The 22359-nt window shown below is 43.2% G+C and overlaps 1 long non-coding RNA gene across 2 annotated transcripts in view; it reads right to left on the bottom strand.

Annotated features, from left to right (window-relative positions):
* The window catches only part of LOC125965626 (uncharacterized), a 170460-nt gene that overhangs the window by 1043 nt on the left and 147058 nt on the right, over positions 1 to 22359 (bottom strand). For both annotated transcript variants that reach the window (XR_007479743.1, XR_007479744.1), the window contains exon 3: positions 1008 to 1120. This is a non-coding gene — a long non-coding RNA (uncharacterized LOC125965626). The remainder of the gene's footprint in view (positions 1 to 1007; positions 1121 to 22359) is intronic.

Below are 22359 nucleotides of genomic sequence, written 5' to 3'. Positions count from 1 at the left end.
CGCATTCACTGCCAGACCCGCCTTCCTCCTCCTACCATCCCTTCAGTGAGCTCAAAGTGTCGTGCGTTTATACAAGCAGCATCTTCCCTCACACTGACCAACAGAGGAATAAAACTTAGATGCAGGATGCTGTCTTTCAGCACGTGCATCTCACGGGGCCAAGAAGAGGACACCAGGAAATCGAGGGGGAAAATTCTGCTGTGTACCTAAATACGCTCAAGATGAAAAAAGTCAGCGATGAGGAAGCAAGAGCAACAGCTGGCTGGAGTAGTGATCACTGCGGCTCTTAGAAATAATCACAGCTGGGACTTCCCTGGTGGCCCAGGGGTTAAGAACCTGCCTGCTAGTGCAGGGGACACGGGTTCGAGCCCTGGTCCGGGAAGATCCCACATGCCACGGAGCAACTAAGCCCGTGTGCCACACTACCAAGCCCACGTGCCGCAACTACTGAAGCCCACGCGCTCTAGGGCCCGCGTGCCACGACTAGTGAGCCCACGTGCTGCGACTACTGAAGCCTGTGTGCCTAGAGCCCAACCTCTGCGACAAGAGAAGCCACTGCAATGAGAAGCCTGCGCACCGCAACGGAGAGCAGCCCCCGCTCGCCGCAACTAGAGAAAGCCCACGCACAGCAATGAAGACCCAACGCAGCCAAAAATAAATAAATAAAATAAACACTGGGACGCGGGGCCTGATTCTCAACCAAGTGAATCAAGACTCAACGCGGCCAAAAAAACAAAATCACAGCTATGCTTATTGGATCTGTATTGTTCAACATACTTTAACATCTATAATCTCATTCAGCCCTCATAAAGCTCCTTCAGGGTGAATATTATTGTTTCCCCTTTACAGAGGAGAAAAAGGCTCAAAGTGATGCCTCCTGGCTGAAGTCCCACAGAAGTAAGTTATGGATGGAGAATGGGTCTGTGATAGGCTGTGCCTTAGATTCCCCTCTCCCACTCTCAGTATTTTAAAAGTTCACTTGCGGGGGTCACAAAAAAACCACTCACCCCAAAGTGGCCAGAGCAGTGTCTAGATTGTGCACTGACGTTCTCCTGCCTTCACTGACCCACTGGAAGCTTCAGTTCCCGAAATCTCTAGATAGAGTGGTTCCGAGGGCTCTCTGGGCCAAAAAGGGAGAAAGAAATAATAAATAGAAAAGATCTCAATGACACACGAAAAAACTGATGGTAGGAAAGAACACTAAAAATGGGAACCAAAATTTCCTAGAAAATGGGTTAAGAAAAGGTTTGGGACTTTATCTTGAAACAATAAAACTAAAATATAGTAAAATAAGTTAATTTTATATTTAATAGAAGCATAGACTATACTACAATTATTTGACGATTATTAAAATTAACGAAGAATTTTTTAGATCACTTTCCAAAGAAATTACGTAATGGTATGATATGATACCCTTCAATGCACAGCTATAAAGAGACTCAATTTTGCCAAAAAAAAAAAAAAAGTTGAAGTTTCATCCGTTTCCCAAAGGCCTCCCTACATCTTTTGATATTCAAATACATCAAACTATTCTCTTTTGAAGCCTTTTGTGTCATCATCCTTGTCAACTGTGCTCTTCTTCCATTATTAACTGGTCTAACTCTGTCAGACCCTCGTTTGTCAATTATCTTGCAGGTGATTAGAGAAGTTCTCCATCATCCCTTTCAACTTTACAAAATCCTGCATCTTTTTCCAAGAGTCGCAGTTTCCTTTTGCCACCAGGTCGCAAGACACTTGTGCTGTGTTGTCAGGGAAGGTACTGATGTGGACAGAGAGAGAGTGTGTTAAGTGAAGATGGATACTCCAATGGAAACTAATTTTAATGAGTGGACAGTTCATTAGCACGTGCTGTCATGCAACGATGCCTTTCAGCCTGCTCTCCTACACAACTGCAACTTTGGGGATGATGATAATTCGTGCTGGGATAAGAGGACTCTCTGTAGTAGAAAGAATAATAACTCCTAAGTCCCCGATAGCTCTTCACAGAGGGCATGCTACCCTCACATCCATCACCTGGTGTGATCCTAACAGCATCCCACAGAGACAGGTGGGGCAAGGATTTCATATGCATTTCAGAGGTGAGGAAACTCAGACTCAACAAGGTGGACATTTTTTTCGACTTCCTTTCTAACTCAGTGCCTTCCCAGCAGTAACTTTCATTCATTGTTCTGTTTGATATTGAGTAGTATGCTAAGTACATATATCACAACCTGTTTATTCCTGATAACTGGACTACCAGGCGATTATAACTAAGCACTCTTCACTGCATTTTTTGAAGAACAAAACTGAAGGTAATTAAAGTGAAGGAACTTGCTGTGTTAAGTCATTTATTGCCACAATAATGCTGCATAACAAACTACCCCAAACTCTCAATGCCTTCCAACAGCCAACATTTATTTCTCACTCAAAGGATCCGTTGGAGGGCTGAGTTGACTCTGGTTCAGATTGTGGGTCACGTTCCGGTCTGCTCCCAACCTGCAGGTGCAGTACTTATTACCTGGGCAAGATCTCCTCGTGACTAATGGCAATAGTGACCAAGGCTACGCTCATGTCATATCCACTAAGCTGTCACTGTCTAAAATGAGTCATTGGATAAACACAGCATCAATGGTATAAAGATGTAGAATCTGTCTACTCTGCTGGGAGGCACTGGAAAGTTACGTGACCCAAAGTAGGGACGGAAATTTTTATAACAGGCGTAGGGAGCCAGCGAGGGTGACAGTTAAGAACCTTCAGCAATAGCCCTATCTGTTCCACTGGCTCAAATGCCCACAGCCAAGTGCTGGCTCCAGAGACCATGCTGTTACCGACCCCACTGTACTTCCGCGAAACTGCCCCTAATACTCAAATGTGAGTTCTCATGCTCTGGTTGGTATTACATCACTCTATCCTCTGACCAAAGCTGCTTGGCACCTGCTGGCTGAACCCTCTTGATCCTGTTCTATATGTTTGGCTTCATGTAGCTCTGGGACCAACCAGAACCTGGATGATGACTTTCTATATCTTTAAGCCAGCAGCTAAGCAAGAAGAAATGACTTCCTCCTGGCCCTGCTCTGACCTTATAAAAAGTACATTTGAATAGCAATTTTCAGTTCACAAAACATTTTTATACATCTTTTCTCAACAGAACCCTGTCACCCAAATTCCATGGAGTAGACATCATTAAAGCTAGTTTACAGATTTAGAAGTTGAGGCTTAGCAAGATGAAATGCCTCGCTAAATACACAGCTCACGAGCTTCAGAGTCCTGACGTGACCTGCAACCTTCTGTGTGATGTACTTCTACTGTTCACCGAGCATTTCCTCTGGGCCAGGCAACTTGCAGGGACTGCTATAGATGAAACTTGACTTAATTTTCACATCAGTGCAGTGGGGGACATGTTCTTATCCCTTTTCGTACATGAGAAGTTAAAACAGCTTTCCCAGCTTGTAAGTTACGACGTGGCAGAGCCAGAGTCCAACCCAGCCCTGTCTCACTGCAATGCCTACGCCCCTAAACCCTGCACTAGGCTGTTTCTTTTCTTTTATTCTTGTCCACCTCCTTCGTAGTCAGTTGTCAAGGGCTGGCTGATCTCTGGCCTTGAACCCTGTGATGCAGCCCAACCATGCTTCCTCTTCTCCCGGCTCTGGCCTGGGCTCCACGCCTGAATCTCACTTTTGCTTTCTCTTCTGGGATCCTGGTACCCCATCCTGTCATCGTATCCGTCTGGGAATAGTTGTTTTCTGACCCTCAGGCCCACTGGCAAAGTCCCAATGTCTGTTACTTCTCATCCCGCCACACAGAAATCCCCCTTCTTATCTGCTGTCCCTTGCCAAGGCTGCCACTTTTAGGAATGTCCTATTTTCAGGCATTTCTGCATTTACAACTCTTTTTTTTCAGTTTGGATTGAAGCTGTTCCAAGTTCAACTTTGGGAAAATAGGCTGTCAATATCTACAAGCATAAATCTATCACTGAAGCGTTTATCTGCAATATGTCTCACATATTTAAATTAACATATTGTAAAATGTACAGTTTTGGGATGTACAGTTCTATGAGTTTTAACACATGTATAGATTTGTGTAACTATTAGTATAATCATTGCACAGAATCATCCCATCTCCCCGCCCAAAACTCCCTCCTGCTATCCCTGTGCAGTCACACCTTCCTGCTATCCCTGTGTAGTCACACCTTCCTCCATCCCTAATAATTGATGACCACTGATCAGTTCCCCATCACTACAGTTGTGTGCTTTCAAGAATGTTGTATAGGGGGCTTCCCTGGTGGTACAGTGGTTGAGAGTCCGCCTGCCAATGCAAGGGACACGGGTTCGAGCCCTGGTCTAGGAAGATCCCACATGCTGCGGAGCAACTGGGCCCGTGAGCCACACCTACTGAGCCTGTGCGTCTGGAGCCTGTGCTCCGCAACGAGAGGCCGTGACAGTCAAAGGCCTGCGCACCGTGATGAAGAGCGGCCCCCGCTCGCCGCAACTAGAGAAAACCCTCGCACAGAAACGAAGACCCAACACAGCCAATAAATAAATTAATTAATTAAATTTAAAAAAAGAATGTGGTATAAATGGAATCATACAGTATGTAACCTTTTGAGAATGGCTTCTTTCAGTCAGCACAATGCCTTTGAGATGCATCTGAGTTGCTACAGCATCAATAGTTGACTCCCTCTTATGGCTGAGTGGTACTCCATTGCATGGATGTACCAGAGTTTGTTTATCCATTCACCTGTTGAAGGGTATCCGGCTTCTTTGCAGTTCGGCATTATTTTGAGTAGAGCTGCTATAAACATTCACACACAGATTGTTGTATGAACATAAGCTCTTCTTACTCTAGGATAAATATCCAAGAGTGGATTGCTGGGTGATATAAGCGTATGCTTAACTTTCTAAGAAAGCACCACACGGTTTCCAGCGTTGTCGCCAGTTTCCGTATCTACCAGCACGCCATTGTATAGAGTACGCAGACTCGATCACAGTCCGCATGGTGGCTCTTTGCTCCTCCAATTCCACCCTTGGCCCTTCTCTACTCTTCTCCAGGCTTCAGAAGACTGACATCCATGGGCTGTACCAGCAGGTTCCCTTGTCCCCTTGCTTCCAGTTGGGTTTGGCGTGTGGGAGGGACTGTCAAGAGAAAAAGGACGTCTGAGGACTGACTTGCTGCCCCCTCCCTGCGGGGTGCACAGTGGCCGCATCCCTCCAGCACGTCAACTCCTCGTGTCCAGCCACGTGCTTTCACTCCCTTCACCCCCGAGGGGCTGCCCTTGGTCCCCATGGGTCACTGCACTGTCTCCATTTAGTCATACATTTGGTATCTTACTTAAAATCTTTCCAAAAATCACTATGAAACAAGAAGACAGATGAAGAAACTGAGGCACGAGTATAACTTGTCCCAGGTCACATAGCAGGGAAATAGCAAAGCCAAGACTAGAACCCAAGTCTTCTGACACTTAAGCCCATGCTCTTCCCAGTTAAGTCTGATTTCACCCCATTTGTCTCAATGCTCTTATTACATAGTTCTATAAGTAATTCAGTGCACATGCTGGAAAACTTAAATTATGACCCAGTTCTTCTGAGCAGGCTGTCTGGATTAGCATAGTTTCCCTTATTCCTGCTTATTGGATTTTGTTCCTTAATTCTTAATAGTCATGATATCTTTCATATCAATTCTAAGTTTCATAAGAATGATCAACATTCCTAAATAAAACATGGAAAGGCTAAAAACACATTTTTATTCTTAAGTGAACACTGCATAATGCTAATATGCTCTGTATTCATTATTTGAATGAATTATTAATTAGATTTATTAATAATTTCTTTTAAACTTTAAATATTTTAAAATAATCTTCTACTGACATAATTACCATTGGTGAAACTCAAAGCAACTGATTTTGTTTAAAAAAAAAACAACCAATGCCTATATTGGGCTAGCCTTTCCACCTTAGGGAGGAGCATGAATACAGGTGCCATGGACAACTGTACATGAACATACATCTATTTTTCTTTGCAAAGAATTCTTGACTTCACTTAAACCCTTTCCCGAAGGTCCCACTGCTAGTCAATAGAGGAGCTAGTTCTCTTGATTTTCAGGTCAAGAGTCTGCTTGCTAAGTGAGTATAATTTTTTTTTTTTTTTTTTTTTTGCGGTATGCGGGCCTCTCACTGTTGGGGCCTCTCCCACTGTGGAGCACAGGCTCCGGACGCGCAGGCTCAGCGGCCATGGCTCACGGGCCTAGCCGCTCCATGGCATGTGGGATCTTCCCGGACCGGGGCACGAACCCGTGTCCCCTGCATCGGCAGGTGGACCCTCAACCACTGCGCCACTAGGGAAGCCCCCTGAGTATAATTTTAATTGGGGCCTGCAGATCAACAGGGGTCCCGAGATGCATTCTTAGGGGTCTGCTAGGTTGCTCTAATTTGGGGTGACTAATTTGTCCAAGAAAGAGGTTTTCCAAGCTGTAGGAGTTTCAATGCTAAAACTGGGAAAGTTCTGGGCAAACTAGGATGAACTGGTCACTCTAACTAGATAGCATGTGTCTGAATTCAATTATAAGAAGGTCACCCTTCTTATAATTGAACCCAGTATATGCATTAACATATAGATAATATATGCACACACACATATACTCATATTATTATTGGAATTCAAGCAAACAAAATCGTTTACAGCTTCAACTGGCTTCCTTACTGCCATCCTTCCCCCTCACCCACAACTCTACAGGAGTCAGAAGTAGCAGACTGAGCTGGGGAAAGCATGAAGAGAATGAAACATCCTTCTCCATCTGCCCTTCCTCATCTGCCCAGTCAGGCTATCTACCACCTACCCTCGAATTCTGAATCTTTATTATATTTGGACCTACTTATGTTGGGCTTATGTTGGGCTTACTTATGCTGGGCTTATGTTGCCCCTCTCCAAACTATCAGCTCCTTAAATATGAATGTTGGTTTGTCTATATTTTGTTTACCCCACAAGACCTAGGATGTGGATCAATTCACAATTGGTGTCAGTAAGTACACCGTGGCTCTTAGCGGGCTCATGAGTCCTACCGGGGGAGTTACCACTATCTCTATCATCCTTGCCACCTCCACCCAGGGGGCCATTTAGCTCTCAACTTGATGCCAACTGGTTCTCTAATTTAAAAAAAAAATTACTCAGATTTTCTGACAAGGCCTCCCCAAGCACATGGAGCTATAGAGTCCTTGGTCCAATGCTTCTCAAACCGTGTACCTGAGAGCCCCAGGGTTCACTGCAGTATCTCAAGAGCTGAGCAGACATGAAAGTTCAGTGGAGAGCCCAAAGGGAGATTCTAAGTTTCCTCACCTTTCCTGTAAGCCACGCAGCTCTTCTCTGTTTTGTTTATTGAGGTTTCAGGTCAAGACTTCACTGGGTGAAAACAACTGCTCTAGCCCAATCTTATCATTGTACATACGAGAGAACTAAGACAGGGGAGGCAACTGGCTGCTGGAAACTCACAGTGGAATTCTACACATGAGAAGAATAAAACAATCATCTCCTCCAGCTGGAATAGTTTCCAAGTTTCTATGTGACCTAAACCTCACTTTCTATGAAACCCACAGCCCCCAAGGTCCTCTGCGTATCACAGAGTCTCCAGTTAGGCTCATTTGGCAGCATTATTAATAACATGACTTCACAAGTGTAATTTAATAGTCATCAACAGTGACTTGCCGAGAAACTCAGTGTGTGGGCCCATGTCACTCTCTTCACGGGAGTGGGCTTAGGTGTCTCTTCCTTACAAGTAATCATCCTGTCATTAAGTCTGTGTATAGCCACACTTGTCAGCAGCAATCACTGCAACATTTATAACCGGCATGACGCAGAAGAGATATTTTGGGGAAAATGGACACATTCAAGACTTCACGAAAATAGAACCATCTCTAGCATTTGCATTTGTCATTTTTGTGCATGTGGTTTCTATTTTCATCGACGTTGCTTTCTTTCTCATTTATTCTTTTTGGCTTTTCCACTGCATACAAATTTATAATACTGTTTTTCCATTTCACAGTGCTGCATGGGGATTCACTGAAAACATAAAATTAAACCAGCAGAAGAGAAGGAGATTATTTGGGGAGCTATAAGGCAGGGAATATAGAAAATCTTTCGGCACAGTGGACTTTTTCTTGAGAAAAACTGCTATTAATCTAACCATGAAAACCTATCTTCCAGACCTAAATACTTATAATGGAAAGACACAAACAGACAAAGAAACAGAGAGAGACACACACTGAGAAAGAGATCACAAAGGGAAAAGTTCAGAAATAACGGAGAAAAGTTGGTTAGCAAAAGGCCTCTCTGAGTCTTAGAGTTTATTAAAATGGGGGGGAAAAAAAAAGCTCTTACGTGAGTCATTCTCAAACTCTTTTGGTCTCAATACATCTTTACTTATATTACATAAATACATCTTAAAAATTATCAAAGACCCCCAAACCAAACGTTTATCAGCTCTATCTTTCACTATTTACCATATTTGAAATTAAAATTGAGACATTAAAGGATATTTACTAATTTATTAAAAAAAAAACAAAAAGACCTCATTACATGTTAGCATTCATAGCATATTTCTATGAACAAAAAAGCTGTATGTATTGGAAAGTTGTCAAGCTCAGGTTGGCGGACATGTTTCCCGAAATTCTAGAAGTGTTTGCACGGACGCTCCAATTTGTCATTAGCAACAAATGCTGTCAGTTCTTTTTCTCCAAGTGACAAGCTCACTTCGTTCATGTTAGAGAAAATGTCTGCCAGATGCCCACGACTCAAAAGCCATCGTGTCTCTGTCAGTTGTTCTTTCAAGTAAAGATGGCGTTCGGGGAAAAAAGCAGTTAATTCTGCTCACAGCTCGAAGGGCAGTTAGTTTGCAACAGAAATATCTCATGTGTGTTTCTTTCTCTTCACACAGAATAATATTCAAGGGCCAAAATTCAATGAAATTAATGATTTTACTGCTTCATCAAGAACGTTCCTAAGTGAAACTGGCTTTTTTTTTTAATACTGTAAATGCGTGGGTGAGGAATACAATGGCAGCTCAAACAATCTGATGCTGCTGTCTTGATTCGTTCTAAAGCAGCAGTAGTTTCACTCCCATTATTTTTGCATCGTCAATGCAAATGTCAGTGGAAAAGGCATATCCCATCTTAGTATTACCGTGAAAATACTTTTGACCTCTCAGAAGCCCTGAAAAGATCTCAGGGACCTCCAGGGGGCTACTAACCACATTTTGATGACCGCTGTCTCAAATCATTTCCTTCTCCCCTCTGACTGTGAACAAAGCAGGTGGAGGCTTGAAGCCAAATACGAACGGGCAAAACCATGGATAAATACAAGCCTCCTCTCCCCACAGACCCCAGCTGCTTCCCTGGTGGCCTCATCTCTCAGTGGTACCCCCTCGTTCCTCCCTGCCCCTCCTAGATGACTTGACTCTGTCATTTGCAAACAAAAATTTCCCATCAAGCAGAGCATTCAGGAAGCCAGACCTGGAGCCCTGGGTCTGATTCCATGTTTAGACCTTATGAATTTTCCGCTGCCTGCTTAATCTGTTATCTAGACCTGTCATCTATTAGCATTAATTAACTGATTAGTATTCAAACACTCATTCTCATTATCTCCTTCTTTTTCTTATAAGTATTCTGCAATGTGTTCATACATTTCTTAGATTGAACCCATTTCACACTGCCATTCATGGTGGGTCAAAAATGGCCGAATACCATCAATGTCATGCAGTTTGACCTAATAATGGTCCAACTGTTTTCTTTTCCATTACTAGAAAGGAAGAACCAAAATACATCAACTGAACGAAAATGGACTGATTCCAAGCAGTTGGTGGACATTTACTCAAATAAGACGGAAAGCCGGTGCGGTACAGATCACACGACCTAAAATGTGTCTTAGTTAAAACCAATAAAGCAATTTGGATCATACTAGCTTTGTTCAAATATTGACCTGCTGTGTGATTCCATGACTCAGTGTTATTGAGGGGAACCTGGGTCCACTCACAGCTGGCTGTGGTGAAGGAAAGTACAGCATTTATTGCAGGAGCCAAACAAGGAGTACTGGCAGCGTTCAGCTCAAAAGACCCAAACTCAATTCTCTGACTCGCTGCTGGTGAGGTAACAGCGTGGTGTCACGGGAATTAACATCATCAATCCTCAGGCTCCAGCTGGTCTGCGGGCTACACGCTCAGAGTCATCATACAGTTCAGCTAGCTTCTTCCATTTGGTGAGGGTTTAAGTATCTACAAAACAACACAGGAATGTGCACCATCTACATCCTTCAGGGTGGAACTAAAGACTCCGCCCTATGGCTGATTACTGTTAAAATTGTTACCAGTTTTCCTGGCCCAACTTCTATGTTTTGTCACTGCACGGTCACATCCTTTAAATCATTCATTTTGAGCCAGCCTTTTGCGACTCAGGGGAGGCCTGGGAGATGAAAACTTTTCTACGGTAAGAGGCAGGCAGAGGACGTGGAGGGAGGGGGTCTGTGCCATGACGGCCCCATAGGTCCTGCTCGGTTATAATTTCCCTCTGCTGATGTCTTTCCATGGGACTATCCAGCCTCTCTCCACACATCACCCCACTTGCTCCTTCTGTGAAAACTCTGAGCAACAGGGCATGTGTGGCCTGGCCTCTACCTTTCTTTTCTCCTAAAATGACATTTCTGGTCTCCTCCTGTGTGTTATACAGGGGCAGGCTCCTAGGGAGGAGGGGTGTGGGCTGTCTTGTACAGCATTGTCTTCAGGTAGAAACATTCACAGTATTCTGGGGTTCAGAGTAAAGATTCCATACATCTAACAGTGCTTTCTGACTCCTCAATGGCCTGCTCTCCACTTGGCAGGAAAAGGTAGATTATTTTTTCAGTTCTTTAGACACCAACATGGTGTTGTTCACAGTTGTTTACCCAGTCCATAGCATACTGCCTAGCACACAGAGCCTTTCAGTAAGTATTTGTTGAATAAGTGAATGTTTGCAAATATAGAGCTTCTTAAGAACTAGACTCTGGCTTATCTATGCATGAAGGCCATGCAAAGAAGTTTACATTTTATGTTAAGGGAGTGGGAAACTATTGGAGGTGTCAGGCAGGATGGCGCACGATCAGATTCCTGTTTAAAATGTTAATTAAATAATCACGAAGGCAAATGGGAGTTTGTTTCTAGTGGAGATCCAGACAAGGAGAGGTGGTGAGAGGAGGAGAGAGGGTGTCACATGGGTCTGTTTCCACCTCCTTACTTTCGTGGTCTTTTTTGCAGAGGTGAAATGGGGAGGTTTGCATCCTGCTTGATCTCTGTGGGTGGGTATTGCTACTTCCGCGACATACTGCACAGTATCTGGCTATCTGTCCTTGGTACAACCAGGCCTCTCTGGGGCTTATGATGACGATGTCCATATTTTTCCCAGTGTGAAAATAAAATTGGCCATGAAATTTTATTGATGAGTTTAGGCTATCTGCTTCTCAGAGATAAAAAGCCTTCCACATATTATACGACTGGCAATTCAGACACTCTTTCATAGCCCTTGTAGTCTAGTGATAGTGGTGTCAACTGGGGACACACCATCGATCTGTCTTTGCTTCTGTCTCTGAACTGCTCTGTAAGGTCAGACACATGGAACATCCTAGAAATGGCAAGGGGCCCACAGGACCTTTGCTAAGGTTTTAAGGATAACTTTACTGCTTGCCCACTAGAGAATGGGTCTCTTTTCTTTGAAAGGTCACCATCTTTAGTAAAAGCCACAGCATCTGCAGCAGAGAAGGAGACAGAGGATGCCAGCCTAGTCGACTATCTCAGCTGAATTAATCTCGACCATTTGTAGGGTAACAGATATCAGAGGAAGCCCTTCTTCACGGACAAACTGCAAGGGAAACTTGAAGTTGGAATTAAAGCCAATAGGGACCATGAGTAAATGAAAATAGGTTTGACATTTTCACAAAGTCATGAGGCTGTGTGTTATAAAGTAAAAGGTGAACAGGAAACACAATAGATTTTGACACTGTTTTTTCCCCAAAGTCCCCAACACTTTGCCCTTGGATTCCTGCTGGGCATTGGCAGTGTTCTGATCATCCCCACCAGAGAACGCCCTGAACTAACTGAGGCCACCCCGGCCTTGCAATCTCCGGCACAGCAGGGCTGAGTCCTCTCCTTTACTGTGGCCATATTCTCCCAAGAAACGTTAGCTTACAGCTTCAGCTGTATGGCTTTTTGCATGGATAAGCCATGGAATCTGATTTTTAAGAAGCTACATATTTGCAAACATTCATTCACTCGACAAACATTTACTGCATAGCTGCTGTGCGCCAAACACTATGCTATGGACTAGGTAAACAAATATGTACGAAATAGAAACAGCCTGTGACTAAGGCACAAGTTTACGGAGGGGTCTCTTCTAAGCCGGTGTTCAAGGAACCCAACAAGGCTATAATCAGATAGACCAGGGGCTGGTTACCAACCTTTACATTGTCAATGAACAATGTAGACACGCTGGGGTTGCAAGCCTCCGGAGGGGTTTGGATCTTTGAGCACAACATTAGAAATCACTAGTGAGTGCATTTTATCCCTTCCTTGGCCAAGGGTAACTACCTTGGTTCTAGGCATGGTTCCAGGTACCCCCAAGACACACAGATCAGCAGCAAATTATCCCTACACGATGGCATTTCTGGAATTACTATTATTTTCCTTATACAAAGAGATTGATTCAGCTGGTATATTCCTGTTCCTTTCCCCTTTTTTTCTTCCTGGGATGCAAACACAATGTCTGGAGTAAAACAGCCATTCTAGGATCCTGAAGATGGAGTCCACATTAAAAAAGGCTGAAGAGAAAGACATAATGAGTCTAGGTTCCCATGACATCTCTGAGACTCTTCCCAGATTTGTTAAATAAGAAAAATGGATCCTCTTTCTTGAGGTGCTGTTCCTGCAGATGAAAACAATCCTCAAGGAAACAAAGAGATGAGTCAACATTTATTAACATTTCTTCTTTGCTATATGGGCATGACAACTCTTCTCCTTCCCAGCACCCTATGATGTCAAGAGTGTATATGTCCACTTAATAGACGTAGAAATAGAAGTTCCAAAAGATAAATAAGTTACTCTCACGCCTGGTAAATGGCAAAGCCAGAGTTAACTCTCTCTAAAGCCTTGAGACATACTTTTACACTGGGGTAAAGTAGGGACAGATGCAAGTTTTGACAAGTCTGAAAGTTATACAATTTCAAGGCCCCTCTTGAAGACAAATTAGAGGATATTATGATTAGAATACTGTTAAGATCCTCCCAGGGCCTTGGGGGGGGGGTCTGAGAAAATGAAGGGCACTTATCTTTACAGGAAATCAGCCTCTATTTTAACGTCTATTGTCAAGAATAATCATTTTCTAGTGTCTGTATCCCTCCTACATGAAAAATTAATATAGCAAAGTACCAGAGAACAAGATTTCAGGCATGTTCTGGGAATCTCAAAGCTATTTTTATTTTCTCCTGGCTTTTCAGGCAAACAAATGGAAGAGGATGCTAAAGAAGAGGCTGGCTCTTTGGCCAAGGTTTTTTAAACCCATCTCAGAAGTGAAGAGTGAGACACATGTGCCAACTGCCATAGAAACAACAGAGAGGGAAAAAATGACAGATGAAAGCTAGGGACAGCCAGTTCTGAAAATGCTATTTTGCACGGTGAAAATATGGTCAGAGAGACCATGTGTTCAGGAAGCCGCCAAGCTGGAGCGACAGGAAAAAGAGGGCAGTGGTGTTCTTAAAAGAGATGTTGAGAAAGGATGTTCACAGCCTTGCACCTCAGGTCTTCCATCTGCTTCAGCAGGAAGAAGGTCTGCACCCTGGGTTACCATGCAGAGGTTTGGGGCTTCCCGAGCAGTCATGGGATCTAGCCTGGCTTCACTTGACAAATGCCTCACCGGTCTCCCGCCTCCTGAGTTCTGATGAGCCGTTTACCTGCATCTTGTTTGATAAAGGTTCACAACGCCTTAGAGTTTGTAACTCATTTATGGCGGAACTTAACCTTATTACATTTGGCAGCAAAGCCTGATGTGAGCGGAGTTAAAACTATTCACAGTCTTTACATTTTTCTTATTTGGTGTGAACAGTTAAACACTTCACTGCAGACAAATTAACACACTTGATTATGAAGTCCTGCCCAGACATGCTGGGGGATCTTACATATTCAGTGGACTGTGCATTACGTTACCTCTCAAAAATAAGAAAAGTTCTCAAGTCTGACACGGCTGGTCCCAGAAGTTTTTAATATATTATCGTGGAACTGATCTTTGCTTTGCCTGTGCATCCTTTCCCAGATCTCCAAGTACATTCCACTGGACACTTTTTCAACAAACCCAGATACTCTTGAGTTCCCCAGCAACTGGGGAATGGATGCCACCAGCCCTCGGCTGAATCATACCTTGAACTCAGCATTAAGCCTTGTTCATGAAGTCCGTTCTCACTGACTTGAAAGTCAGGAGAGGAAGTCTCAGTGTCCTGACTCTACTGCTTACTTTGGGAAAATCAACGTAATAGTTTAAGCCTCCAATATCTCTCCTTACACTGCAACCCATTCCATCTCTTTATACTGAACAGGAAGAAATCAAGGCTCAGAAAAGTTAATCAAGTTCTTATACTACTGTCCCAACGTGATTCTAAGACACAATGTCGTAAGCAACCTGAGGCAAGAAACAGACTCCAGCACCTTCTATTCAAAACAAGTGGCATAGTTTGCAGGGACCCATGTAAGTAAGGTTCACAGCCCCTTGTCCAAAATGTACTAAGAATTTCAACATGGCAACATCAGAGCACTAAACCAAACACAGGATCATTTAAGTGTGAGGTCCTGCTGGACTGCACAAGGCACAGGCCCATGAAGCCAGCACGGCGTCTCTACTTTCCACAGCACCTAGTACAGCATGACTTCAAGTATGGCTTTAACTGAATGCCATCAACAACGATGAATGGGAGGTAATGCCACGCAGTAGCATCCACAAAACATGAGCGAGCTGACTTCACAATATTCCTCCCCACTTTAGTGCTATCCATTAAACAGTCTGCTTCGCTTGCTCTTTTAGGCCTTGAAGCAACACTTCTGTAGCAGGCATATTGCCCAGGAGATGGCAACACGGCTAAAAACCTATGTGTGCTCAAAGCAATTGATTATCCTCAAAGCTTTTCCCCTCCTTCTATGCACCAAGTTGTAATCTCTTTCAGAACCCATCACCCATCCCTTTCTCAAAACGCTTTCTTTCGGTCGCGCTGCAGATGGGATGCGTGTCCATTTGTCATGGTGAGTTTATAGATAGCCAACTTCACTTTCAGTGAATATTCAACTTATTCCAGCACGGCTAACTCATGACCTGAAGAGCAAGCGAAGCAGCCAGCAAGGCCAGAGTCTACACAATCATGTCCAATCAGTAGATAAGGTTGGTCTCCTTACGGCTGAGCCAGCGACGTTCAAATATCTGTACAAATGAAAACGAAGTATGTGGAATATGAAACAATACACAATTCAAAAATCTCCTTTGTAACTGTGGGGTGGCTGTGGGTCCCCCCCCCCCAATGTTCTCATCAACTATGATTTGTGTCTACGTGGGAAGGATTCCATGTACACAAAGTAAAGATGCATGGAGCTGAGTCAGAGACTTGTCTGGTGTCCCTTATTTTGTCACCTGGTAAAACTCGAAGGACAAAAATATCTGGGGGACCTTCATGATAAACTGTTCCAGCTTCCTCATGTCAGAGAGGGAGAATCTGAAGCTCAGAGAGGCTTCTTCCTGCAGTTCTATCCGCACCAGAAATGGAATCAGATTCCCGTCTCTCCCTGCTCTCCTGAAACTCACAAAGTGGCCAAGGGCTTGGCTTCTACCATACTGGTCTAGAGTCCATGTCAAAGTCGGGTTGACATGTCAAGGAAGCTGTTGAAAGCACATCAGGCACCATAATATTTTGACTCCTGCAGTGTCCACAGAGTAAGTTTCTAAGGAGGGTCAATGGTAACTGTCATAAGCTCAAGCCAGTTACCGAGTCAGTAAATAGCACCAAACACTGGCTAAACACTTAGCACTCTGCCAGGCACGGAGGGAGTTAACAACAACAAAAAATGAGGTAATAAGATAGCACTCCCCCTCAGGAAAGGAGCAAACAACCTATCTGGGAGCTAAAAGTGAGTTCCCACTGGATCCTAAGCTCCTGTGGGGCACGTACCGTCTGTGTGCCTTTTATCTCCATGCAGGTGGATCGATCCTTCCAAAAGGAAAACCTTCACTAGCTTCCCTTGCTTTTAGAATAAATCCCAGAACCTTGATGCTGTGTTTGAGACACAGCACAGTACAAACTCGGAACTGGAAAACTTTTGTGTGAAGGGCCAGATAGTAAATATTTTCGGCTTTGTGGGCCAAACAATCTCCGTGGCAACCTCTCCATGTTGTCACTGCAGCACGAAAGCAGCCACAATCAGTAAATGAACAGGCGTAGCTGTGGTCCAATAAAATACGTACAAAAACAGACTGTCACATGATGTGGACTGCAGGCTGGAATATACGGACGCTTGGTATAGACTATGCATCTCAACTTGGTGCCCGACTATCAGCTGGGGGTCTTGTTCAATACAGATCCTCAATTTTTAACAAGTCTGTAGGTGATGCTGATGCTGCAGGTACTCTACTTCACGGGCCTCAGCTTATACCCAACTTCCCCTCACTTTCTGTGATGGTCCACACTGGCCCAGTCAGTTCCTCCTTCCTGTCCTCTCTCCTCCTGCCCCAGGGCCTTTGTGCATGCTGTATGTTGGGGCTGGCTTGCTCTCCCTCCTTTTCCCTAATCCACTCACTTAAATCTGATCTCAGGATGCCTTCTTGAGAAAAGATGCTCCAGACTAGGTCGAGGACACTCCTCTCCCATTCTCACTGCTCCAAATACCTCTCCATCAGAGTGATTATCACAGTTATAATTTTACATTTGCTTGTCTCATTGCTGATTAATATCTACCGCCTCCACTGGAATGTCAGCTGCTTGAGAGGAGACAATATGCCAGTTTTGCTGATCACTTTACATGGTGTCCCTGGCACAGTTTCTCAATCGGTTACTACTCCATAAATACTGAGTAAATAAATAAAACAACGAATTCATCAATCCCTATTGTCCAGCCTGACCCACAGTATTCAGATAGACTCTCAGTGAAGATTACTAGGTAACTTTTAGAAGGTTTCAGAATTTAGAAGAGTTTTTAAATTTTGGAAGGTTTTTTTAGACACCTTTACTGTTCCCCTTCGTGTTCTCTAGTCATCTCTCCCTAAGCCAGCATGTCCAAAAGAACTTTCTGTGACAATGGGACTGCTCTGTGCCATCCAGTATGGTAGCCAGATGTGCCTACTGAGCATCTAAAATGTACTGGTGCAACAGGGAAACCATTTTAATTTAACTTATTTTGTTTGCTTTTAATTATATTTTCTTCTTTTTTTTTAAATTTTTTTTGGCTGCAGTGGGTCTTCGTTGCTGCACGCAGGCTTTCCCTAGTTGTGGTGAGCGGGGTCTCCTTTTTGTTGGGATGCGTGGGCTTCTCATCGCGGTGCCTTCTCTTGTTGCAGAGCACGGGCTCTAGGCATGCGCGGGCTTCAGCAGTTGCAGCACATGGGCCCAGCAGTTGCGGCGCACAGGCTCTAGGGTGTGCGGGCTTCAGTAGTTGTGGCGCAAGGGCTTAGTTGCTCCTCAGCATGTGGGACCTTCCTGGACCAGGGATCGAACCCCTGTCCCCTGCACTGGCAGGCGGATTCTTAACCCCTGTGCCACCAAGGAAGTCCCTATTTTCTTCTTTTTTACTATTAATTTTTATTGGGATATAGTTGCTTTACAATGTTGTGTTAGTTTCTGCTGCTCAGCAAAGTGAATCAGTTATATGTATACATATCTCCACTCTTTTTTAGATTTCCTTACCATTTAGGTCACCACAGAGCACTGAGTAGAGTTCCCTGTGCTATACAGTAGGTTCTCATTAGTCATCTATTTTATATATAGTAGTGTGTATATGTCAATCCCAATCTCCTAATTCACCCCACTCCCCCACCCCTACTTCCCCCCTTGGTAACCGTAAGTTTGTTCTCCACATCTGTGACGCTATTTCTACTTCGCAAATGAGTTCATCTGTACCATATTTCTAAATTCCACAGAAAGCGATATTATATGGTATTTGTTTTTCTCTTTCTGACTGACTTCACTCTGTATGACAGGCTCTCTTATGGAGGATCCCTTGTACATGATGATATGTTTTTGGTTGTTTTTTTTTTTTTTTTGCTGCTTTCAAGATTGTCTCTTTGCTTCTGGCTAACAGTTTAATTATGATGTGTCTAGATATTAACTCTTTGAGCTTATCCTACTTGAAATCATTGTTTCTTTGGTGTGTAGATTACTATTTTTCATCAAATTTCAGCTATTATTTCTTCAAATAGTCTTTCACTTTCTCTCTCTTCTCTCTTTCTCAAACTCACATTGAGAGTAGTATGTTGATATGCTTCATCGTATCCAACAGGTCTCTTAGGCTCTATTTTTCTCTACTCTTTTATCTTTCTGTTTTTCAGACAGAACAATTTCAATTAATCCATCTTCAAGTTCATTGATTCTTTCCTCTTCCTGCTGAAATCTGTTGTTGATTCTCTCTAGTAAATATTTCCTTTCAGTTATTATACTGTTCGACTGAAAATTTCTGTTTGACTCTGTTTTAAATAATTTATATTCCTTTATTGACATTCTCTATTTGGTGAGACACTGTTTTAATCAGCTCAGGCTGCCATAACAAAATACCATGCACTGTGTGATTTCAACAATAGAAATTTGTTTTCTCACAGTTCTGAAGGCTGGAAGTCTGAGATCACTGTGCCAGTATGATGACGTTCTGATGAGAGCTCTCTTCCTGTCTTGCAGATGTCTACCTTCTCACCATGTCCCCACACGGTGGAGAGAGAGGGAGAGTAATCTCTCTGGTATCTCTTCTTATGAGGGCACTGAGGGCCTCACCCTCACGATAGCATCTAACCCTAATTATCTCCTAAAGGCCCTATCTCCAGATACAGTAACATTGGTGGCTAGGGCTTCAACATAAGGGCACTGAAAGCAGAGAGTCTGGAGCTGACTGCCGTTCTGAACTCAAATCCATACCTCATTTCCAGCCCACCTCTCTTTCCCGTGCTACTGAAGCTTCAAAACAGTAATCTGTTTCTGACCTATTTTTTTAAATCTTTAACTCTTACTTTTTAAAATCTGATCCGGGAAGATTCAAAATGGTAATTAAATAAAGACATAAGAAATAATTTCAAGAATCTCTGTTACGGAATTCAATGCAAGCCAATGAAGTTGATAATGAAGCATTTCCAAGGGTCTCCGTGATCTTCTCTGTATTACTGTCCCTTGGCCCCACTGACTTAGCTTCTTCCCACTCCTTATTCCATCACTTCCTTCTGTATCATTCAAGTTAAATAAGGACCTTCCTTTCCCACAGGAAACAGCCTGTGATGTGCTCATGATAAAGTGTTAAGTGATGGATGATACAGTAAAAAGAAACACTGGGACTTGGTTTCCAGAAATTACTTTTCTGTCCAGACTTGATCCATAATTTATGTTGGAAAAGTTTTCTTCTCCCGCTTTGTTCCTCAGTTTCCTCATCTACCGAATGAAAATGCTGATCTCCGTGGTTTTGCTTTGAATGTCCCATAAGTCTATTACTATTAAGTCATCGCCCCTGGGCACTACTTTTTTAAGAGTATACGCATTTAAAGGAGAATACAGAAAAATGACAATGTTGTATCCTAAGGCAGGACTCACCTTGAGATACAATAGTGGTGATATTTTGCGCGCCACGTTTATTATACAAACATTTATTGAGGGTCCATATTTAGGGCTCTCCTTATGTGTTAGTGATACAGAGGTAAGTGACTACTGCCCTAGGAATGTACATAGTCTCATGAAAAACTAATTTCTGAAGAAGACTTAGCCTAACCAAAGTTGCTTAAAAAATTATCTCCCTTGTTAATCACTCCATTGGTGATGCTCACCTGAAAAATTGTTTTGTCTCTTCAGAATACAGTGCTGAGATTTACAGGTCATGCCTGCTATCCGTACCAGTGATTCCATGGTACAAATGTCACAGACTTGCAATCCCTACTCTAATGCATTATTACCGCATAAGGTAGTGACTGCCTTTCTGCATTGGTTTCCCATCTCTTTGCATCAGTTTCCTCCTTAGTCACTATGCTTCACCTCCTTGAACCTTATCTCTCAACTACATGATGGAGATAATAATATCACTCATTTTATAAGATCTTGTGAAGATTAAGTTAGATGATGTATGGAAAACAATAAACACAGAATCTGACACCCAACATTGTCCATTATGCTTTAAATCAGTGGTCCCCTATTGGGCAGCAATAGGGCTATGCCACCCCCTAGGGGATATACGGCAGCATTTGGAGACGTTTTTCGTGGCTACAACTTGGGGAGGCGCATTACTGGCATGTGCTGAGTATAACCCGAGGATGCTGCTGAACAGCCTACAACGCACAGGACAACCTCTCACAGAAAGAATTCTCCAGCCGAAAATGTCAATAGCGTCAAGGTTGAGAAACCCTGCTCTGCATGAGTGCTAAAACAAATGCTGAAGCGAGTTTTGAAGGTAAGTCATTAATTCTTGCTACCTTTTCAAACTAAGTATTTCTATTTTACTTTCTTAAAATTATAATACACAAAACTTAAGAAAATTTATTGTCTGCTTCGTGCTGGGTACTGGTTAAGACAGAAAAAAAAAAAAGCCTATCTTCCCTCCGTCCTTCTCTCCCTCCCCTCCTTTCTTTCTTCTTTGCCTCTGTCTTTCCCTCTTTCCCCTCTCTTTCCTTTTCCCCAAGCTCTATGAAGATGGCTGTCAGCTGCAAGCAAAGATTTGCAGAGACGGTCAAGACACATAATTTGCATCTCAAGTTCACCGTGAAAATTTATGCTCCTGCACAAGGCAGGAAGCTCCGGAAGCCGATCCTCGCCGGTGACATGTGCACTCCACAAAGCAGAAACTGTTGTTGTCAGAATAACTGACCTAAAGCATCAGGATATTTGCCCAAACGCGGAGAGCCTGTCCTATAAATCGCCACTGAGCAGGGGCCGCATATGGGTTTAGAACCTGCCTTTTGGAGGGGTGATTCGTCAGCCTAAGCGGCAGAACCAGAACCGTAGTAAATAACGCGAAAACGAAATGAGCTACATTCTCAGAAACGCTGTACTTTATGTGGCAATGGACAGTTAGGGAAAAGGAGATAAGTAATGACTGCCCGCTGCATTCTCACGTTTCTACCCAACCATGGCCTCCTCAATCACAGGCACTGTGTACCACTGTGAAAACTGACCATGGGTCTTATGTCCTTGATGGGGAGGAACACGTGCATATAACTGATAACAATATGGCCGGGGAAAAAACATGGACTTTGAGGGGAAAAAAAAAAACCCCCAAAAACCGACACAGTTCCACCTGGGGATAAAAGTGGTAGGTTAATTCCAACCGGGTGAAATTAACGAGGACTTTGACAAAGCATATTTGAACTAGACTTTAAAACAGGAGTAGGATCTGGGTAACGACTTCTTTTTTTTTTTTTTAACTTTAAAAAAGTTAAATCAGATTTCTTGGCATGGCATTCAAGGTCACCTATACTCTGGCCTCAACTTAGTACTATAGGGATTCTGACCTCAGCTGTCATTCAGTTTGGGGCAAGTATCAAGAGTCCAGGCTTGACATTATATTGACCTGAGTTCAGACTCTCCCTCAACCACTTACTCATTATCTGGCTGCTGTGCAGCCGTGTAACGTAGCTGTAATCAGCTTGGCGTCTTAAATTAGTCGCCCACTTCCACCTCCTACTGTGTGACCACGGGCAAGTCACTTAACCTCTCTTTGCCTCAGTTTTGTCATCTCTAAAATGGGGGAAATCATCATAACTGCCTCACAGAGTTGTTGGGACAATGAAATTTTCTAGCGTCTGACCCACAGTAAAGCACTGTAAAGACATCAGGCCTTATTCTTGTTATTCTCAAACTAATCATGAAGTCAGATTGCTGTCCCGTCTCCATATTCTGTCTGTCATGGGGTCTTAGTTTCCTTTGTGCTATGATCTGTCTGGCATCTGGAGAAGTCTACTCACCTCTTGTCAGAACAACATTTTAAAATTCATAACATAAAATCCATAAATTTACAAAGAAAACCAATAAAGCAATCTAACTATTAAAATAGTCTTTAAAATAGTTTTAACTATTTAAAAATAGTTAACAAATTTTTTTTAAAACTTAAATTGTGATATAGTAATGTGCCTGCTTTTCTAATGGACTCATGCATAACAAGATCTAACGATTA

This window comes from Orcinus orca, chromosome 10, assembly GCF_937001465.1.
Source record: "Orcinus orca chromosome 10, mOrcOrc1.1, whole genome shotgun sequence".
NCBI classification, from domain to species: domain Eukaryota; kingdom Metazoa; phylum Chordata; class Mammalia; order Artiodactyla; family Delphinidae; genus Orcinus; species Orcinus orca.
The sequence above is the reverse complement of the archived record's forward strand: the minus strand, read 5'-3'. Positions and strand labels throughout refer to the sequence as shown.